Here is a 7,942-nt window from a genome sequence, read left to right as displayed (position 1 = left end):
TGATGTTATGTATGTTTGTAGACTTGGGCATATGACCTGTATAACTAACAAGCCCCAATAAATTTATGGGCATATGAATTACTTAGCTAGCAAGCCCCACAAATCTAATGGGCATATGACTTGTTTAGTTTATGGGACCCCAAGTAATAATGGCCATTATAGTATGTGTGACATATGTTTATGATATGTTTTATGTTGCATCATGAATTTTATGTATGTGGTTTACGTGTTAGGTTTTCCTTGCTGGGCATTAGGCTCACTCCTTTATGTTTTTATGTGCAGGAAAATAGTTTTATGGCGGGAAAGGTTCTTGGAAGCTTGGGAATGTGTATTGAGGCGGAATGGAATCAAGGACCAAGAGTTCGATTCGAGGATGAAGTTTCTTTACTTATGGTTTTATATGTATTTTTTTGCACTTTATTATGTAATCCATTTTATTTACAATTATGTATGTTTTTCTTTTACAAACAATAGGATCCCATATCCTACTTTAAATTTTATGTAGTTTAACATTTGTTTTTACAAGTTTTTTTTAATGAAGTAATAATTATTTCACTTGTAAGTTTTATTAAAGATTAGTGTCTATGTATAGTTGTCGTTAATGGTCAAAAGTCTAGAGTAGTTGGGTCATTACAGAAGAAGAAGAAGAAGAAGAAGAAGAAGAAGAAGAAGAAGAAGAAATTCCAAGTTTGAAGAGAAGAATCCAAGGAAGAAAAGGAAGAGGAGGAAGATACGATTATCGATTCATCATCTTTGACTTGTTTTCTCCTCTTTAATCTCATTTAAGTTTGAAATTTCTTTAATATTTTCTAATTAAATACTCATGGATTGTTTTGATTTTGGATTTGTGCTTTCGAATTAAGCCATGAACTAAATCTTTTGAGGCTTGAATTATTGATGAACTCTATGTCTTAATTCTATTTTTCTAGCATTTTCTTTTAGCAATTTACCCATTGTTCATTCAAGTGTGCCTAATGATAAACTTTTGTTGTTGTTTGGCCATCAATGGCAAGATATTGAGTTATATTTGTGCTGAGAAGTTTGAATATATGTAATGACTCGACTAAATTAAGGACCTCGGGCCATTAAAACTACTAAGACATAACTACTTTTTTCGAATACATGCATAAAATAATAGAACTTTATTATAAAAATAAAAAATATGGGATCCCATTGTTATTATATAAGGAAAACAAAACCATTAATTAATTGTTCAAATACTAAATGCAGAAATAAAACATAAATGCATCATTAAAAAGACTTGAAACAAAAAGTCATCCTCCACCTTTCCCATCATTTCTTTCATTCAGTCCTCCCCTAGTACACATGCCAAAGCTGTCATGAATCTATCCGGCTTTCCAAGCTTATTTTCCTGCACCATCTAAAATAAAAAGCAATGAGTCTAATGCCTAGCAAGGAAAATCTACTAAAACTTATCATAAATCATAAGATTAAAAAAAAACATAAATCATAAAACATATGACGTAAAAATGGAAATCATAAAACATAGGACTACAATATTAATGGCCATTAACTCATTACCGTAGTATATTATAGAAATAATCTAGGTCCTCTTGCTACTATTCGAGGTAGGTTTAAACACAATAAAGTATATGATAGACCATCTAGGTCCTCTTGCTACTATTCGAGGTAGGTTAAATCATAACTATAGTCTACGATAATGATAAAAATCTTGGGATTTTCTTATTTGCTATCTAAGCAACTACATTTCCAAGAGACTACAATGTAAAACATATACATACACATATTGCACATAAAAATAATCATAACACAAAAAATCTAACCTATTTTCCTTACCAAAAACCAGAATATTGGAGACAAGAGCAAGATTGGAAACTCCTAAAACCAAAAAGTAAGATCCATAAGTTTCTAAAGAAAAGAAGATCTAAACCATCAAGATAAGAACTTACCGAAAAACCTTAAGTTTCAAGAAACTCAAACACCTAACCAAAATCCATTATAATAAGTTAGGATTTAGAAAAAAATGAAAAGAATATGAGGAACTATAATGAACTAAACCTGAGGACAAATAATACATTGGGTAGATTAAAACTTTGGTCTACACCTCAATACTGAAATTTTACTATATTACTTCCCAAGTGTTTAGAAAAGCTTAGATTGGAAAGATTTTAACCCCAAAACCCTAGTGTTCTCTCTAGAATGAACATAGCAGCTTGGAGGCTCTGAAGAATACTTGAATGATGATGCAAAGGGTTGAGTAAAAGGTCTTATTTATAGAGTTCAAGGAGTGCAACTAAATCATTTTAAAATGAATAAAATTTGAATTTCCTGCTCAACAGATGCACATAACTCGGTCAAAAATGTTCAAGAGCATGTCCAAGTTTTTGAGGACTGTTTGTAGCTCAAATTTAATTGAATTTTCAAAAATACTGAAGAGAGCCGATATATCGCCCCCTATAGGAAATATATCGCCTGCCCCATAACCTCGACCCTCCGTAGTTTTGTTTGTATGAAGTCGACCTGTTTTCCATATCAACCATAGGTAATATATTGGCTCCTATAGCTACGACATATCGGCATACACTGATTTATCAAACACGTTTTTGCACACTACCAGCACACTTGAAGTTTGTTTAAACAACTTTCACTGAGTAAAATGTAATCCTAATAGCTGAGGGAAGGTTCTAGACATCCTAGGTTTATCCTTAATTAATTTATTAATCTAAAATCCTTAATAAAAATGCATGCGACAAGTGCCACATTCTTAATTATTCTATCTAAACCTTAGGTTATAATAAATATCATTTCCATGACCAGCTATGTAGAATCCCAAAATATTTACTTAACCAGCTCGATAGTAGTAGTAGTAGTATAGTTAGTATTAATTAGTAGTATGTTAGTTATCGTGGATTTTGGTTCAAGTCGGGACTTAGTTGGAGACTCATAGCAACAGTTATGGATTTTATAAGTTTAACCTATAGTTTAGTAATATTAATTATAACATAAGGTTTGATTAATATTGCTGGTCTTAGATATATTATTATTATAACCTAAGGTTTAGATAGAGCCAGTAAGAGCATGACACTTGTCATAATCATGATTACTAAGGATTTAAGCATTTAGAATGGATAATTAAATAATAATACAATCTAGAAGCTCTAGAACCTTCCAGAAACTATTAGGATCGTATTATGACTCAGTCAAAGTTTTTTTATTCAATTCTTATTATCCTAATTTAGTGCGAAAATGCGTTTAAAATATCTATGTATGCCGATATATCGTAGCATAGGGGCCGATATATCGCCTAAAGGAAGATACGGAAAACACGTCGACTTCTCACGAACGTGCGAACAGAGGCTCGGGAATAGGGCAGAGCAGATATATCGCCATAGGAGGGGAGGTATATCGCCCTTAGTATGATTTTTTTTTTAAGTTTGGGTTTTTGATTTTAAAAATATCCTTAACCACTTAGACCTGCCTTTGACTTATTTTGACCGAGTTCTGGGCGGTAGTTGAACGAAAATTCAAATATTTTTCATTTTTTAATCATTTATTTATTCAAATTAAAAGGGGTTAGTTTCACTCGTTGAACTCTATAAATAGGACCTAGTGCTCAGCTATTTTCTTCATTCTTCATGTACTTGATCAGAGCTTCCAAGGAGCTAGTGTTAGTATAGAGAGATACACTTGGGTTTGGGATAAAAGCTTTATCATTCTAAGCTTTCTAAACACTTGGGAAGTGAGATATAATGTTATTTTGGTGTTGAGGTTTAGATCAATCTATAAGATCAACCAAGATATTCCAACTCTTAAGTTCAGTTCTTTAAAAGCCTTTAGTTTTCTTTGGTTTCTTTATTCAGATCCTAACTCTTGTTTATGATTCTTGATTAGGTATTTAAGTTCTTGAAACTTAAGGTCCTTCTTGGTAAGTTTCTTCTTGATGGTTTAGTTTTCATATTCACCTTTATTCTTAGAGATTCTCACTTTTTCTACTGGTTGTTTATAGGAGTTTTCTAATCCCTTTCTTGTTCTCAAATATCCCGGCTTTTGGTAAGGAAAATATGATAGATTTTATGTGCTTATATATTATAATATGTTTATGTTATGTTATGATATGTTTATGCTATGATATGCATATGTATGATATGTTTTTAGTTCTTGGGTATATGACTTGTTTAGATAACAATTCCCAAGAATATATTTATTCAGCATATGATTTGTTTAGATAACAAGCCCCACAAATTTATATGATTATTTTAGATAACAAGCCCCGTAAATTTATGGGCATATGATTTGCCTAGATAGCAAGCCCCAAGAAGTATGATGGCCATTGTAATATATGTTTTATAGTGTATGTTTATAATGTAGTTTTATGCTTATGATATATGATGTATGTTGTTAGTAGATTTTCCTTGCTGAGCATTAGGCTCACTCCTTCATTTATTTTTAGTGTGATGCAGGAAAATAGATATGGAGGTGGAAGGATTCTTGGTAGCTTGGCTAGTGTGTTGAGGATGAATGGAATGAGTGGACTGCATGTCGATCGAGGATGAAGTTTATTTTATTCTTTTGTAGTTCTGCATTTAGTATTTTTTAACAATTGAATTAAAGTTATGTTTTATGTTTTTCTTTAAAACAATGGGTACCCATGCCATATTTTATATTACCATGTATTTGATACATAATTCGAGTTTTCAATAAAGATATGTTATTTTCTTATGTATGTTTTATTCAAAGTAGTAGCTATGTCTAGTAGTTTTAATGGTCCAAGGTCTTAGAAATAGTTGGGTCTTTATAGTTGGTATCAGAGAAACGATCCATGTCCCTGAAGTTTTCCTTGATACACACGCTCAAGCTCCGAATCTAACCGCCAATGTAAGTGTTATGCGATAGTTATTATGTTATTAGCTAACGTTTTAGCATTATGTTTTCAGTTAAAAATGGATAGAGCCTTAACCTATGACGATATTCGAGCCATTAAGGCCTTAAAAAGGATTAAAGAGCCAAGGAATACAGTAGGAGTGTTAAAAAGAATCATTCGAAGATTTCTTTTATTCTATAATCAAATAGTTCACCTCCAAACAACTAAGCAAATAATGATGAGAGCTACAGAACAATATGTTTTAGTAATTAGGCTTTTTAAAGATTATCCTATTGTAATTGCCGCTTTAGAAAAAATATGGGAGACAAAGGATGATGAAGATGAAATACCAGTAGCTATGAGATATTATTTTCTCATAATTAGGTTCACCTCTAAGATAGAATTTGAATTTACTAATGAGCAAAAGAATAGAATTTTTACAAATCTTCCCCGAGGAAATTTTGAGGCTCAAGAAAATGATGATTATGAGGCAATAGATGATGATATGTTAGATGAAGGGTCAGATGTAGAAGATCCTGATTTTTAGATTAGATTAGTTTCTTTATTTGAATTTATGATTGTACTTAGTGAAAACATTTTTTTTCCAAATGAATATTATTGTTATTTTTGAATGACATGTGTGAGTTTGATTTTTTTCTACAATCATAATAAATAATAAATTTAATTAATAATGACCAAGTTCGGTGAGGGTGGATTCAAATCAATGAACCGTGTTCTATATTGAGAGTTAGGGGGCCATCGTAGTGGGAACGATTTTACTAATCCCAGCCCTCCCTCAATATGGTTATCTTTGGAACAACGACGAGTTTCGAGCCTGAGAATTAAGTCATATAGGACGATTAGAAATAGATTTAAAAAATAATAAAGAAGACTTATTTTTCTAAGTTTAGAAACACACCCTAATTATAAAGAAGGATTATATAATTATTTTCATAAGAAGTCATAAATAATAGGACCGAGTTATGTTTGCTTAGATTAAGTTTTTGCCTTAGAGCCTATTAGGGTAAGTTCTAACAAGTTTTCTCGACTGTTAGAACTTTGTTGAAAATGTCGCTCAGAAGTTCTGCACGCACCAACATCAATGCCTCCAGCGTCGCTCCTAAGACTAATGAAGCCCTTCCATTTCGAAGAAGGGGAAGGCGTGCAACCAATGTTGCTGCTAATGAAAGTGCGTCGCCGCCGCCAGTTGAAAGCACCGCATAATTTTTCAGACTTCGACAGCAAGTGAAGGAATCGCTGCAGCAACAGCGACGACAGACATAGACACAGCCTCAGCCTCAGCCTCTGCCGCAATCACATCCTCAAACAGCGGCTCAAGCACCCCATCAAGTAGGTCCTTATAGGGGATGGCCAATGGAAAACAATGCTCCCTACCCAGCTCAGCACATGTAGCCAATTCACGAGCGGTTTCGTAAGCAACACGGTCCAAACTTTGAAGGGACAACCGACCCCTTTGAAGCGGAAGAATGGCTCAGAAATGTAGAGCCGATCCTAGCACACATGAACCTCGGCAGCGCAAACCGCATATCCTGCGTTTTGTCTCTACTTAAGAAGGATGCTAGAATATGGTGGGACTTAATTTAGCAGACTCATGATGTCGGCACCATGACATGGACGAGATTTGTGGAGCTGTTCCACAAAAAGTACTACAACTCGGCAGTCATCGCTACAAGGGTCGAGGAGTTCGCTAGTCTGAAGCAGGGCAACTTGACGATAGCAGAGTATGCTTGATAGCTCGACCGATTAGCTAAGTTTACACCAGAGATGGTTCCAACTGACTTTCTGAGGGTTACCAAGTTCGTTAGAGGACTTAGAACAAAGATTGAGCTAGGGTTAACCTAGCAAATCCTGGAACTACTACATATGCCGATGTTCTAGAAACGGCTAAAAAATAAAAAAGGATTCAGGCGAATGTTGGTAAGGAGGAATCCAGTAAGCCTGCGCCTAAGCAGCAGATTCAACCTCAGAATGGTCGGAAAAAAAAAACCACAACAACCATTAGTCCAGCAATAATAATGGTCAGAAGAGAAGGCATCCTGACAACAAGCAGTCCGACAACGATAAAAGGCATGGCGCAACCATCGATTGTAGACGCAAGAAAGTGATGTTCGAGACTCCTGGCGGTCAAAGACTATGCTTTATGGGAAAGCTTTCAGGACTACGTACGCTGCTTATTTCATCTCTCAAATCTCAGAAAATGATAGATAAAGGATGTCATGAATTCTTAGCCAGTGTCACATATGTGGTAAAGGAAACACCACTAAAGGTTGGAGACGTCTGCATTATAAAGGAATTGCCAGAGGTATTTCCTAACGACTTACCAAGGTTGCCACCGACACAGGAAATTGACTTCACAATCAAGCTAGTATCGGGCACTGAGCCAATCTCCAAGGCACCATACCGGATGCCACCTATCGAACTCAAGGAGTTAAAAATGCAGCTACAAGAACTCTTAGACTTGGGTTTCATTAGACCAAACCATTCGCCATGGGGAGCACCAGTTCTATTTGTGAAGAAAAAGGATGGAAGCGTGCAGATGTGCATAGATTATTGCGAGCTGAATAAGGTGACAATAAAGAATAAATACCTGCTACCCCAGATTTATGACTTGTTTGATCAACTTTGAGGAGCGATCGTGTTTTCAAAAATTGATCTACGGTCCGGGTATCACCAGCTCAAGGTACGAGAAGAGGATATTCCTAAGACAACTTTTAGAACTTGTTATGGATATTACAAGTTTCTAGTTATGCCTTTTGGTATTACCAACGCTCCTGCCGCGTTTATGGATTTAATGAATAGGGTCTTAAAGGATTATTTGGACAAATTCATCGTAGTATTCATCGACGATATCTTGGTGTACTCAAAGGATGAAGCTGAGCACGAGAAACATTTAAGGATGACCTTGTTACGATTAAAGAAGCATCAACTTTACGCCAAGTTCAAGAAGTGCGAATTTTGGCTTTCACAAGTAGCGTTCCTCGGGCTCATAGTATCCAAGGAAGGAGTTGTTGTAGACCCATTTAAGGTAGAGGCTGCGAAGGATTGGCCAAGACCAAAGAACGCGTCTGAAGTAAGAAG

The sequence above is a fragment of the Humulus lupulus genome, chromosome 1, assembly GCF_963169125.1.
Source record: "Humulus lupulus chromosome 1, drHumLupu1.1, whole genome shotgun sequence".
NCBI lineage: Eukaryota > Viridiplantae > Streptophyta > Magnoliopsida > Rosales > Cannabaceae > Humulus > Humulus lupulus.
This window is presented reverse-complemented; position numbering follows the sequence as displayed.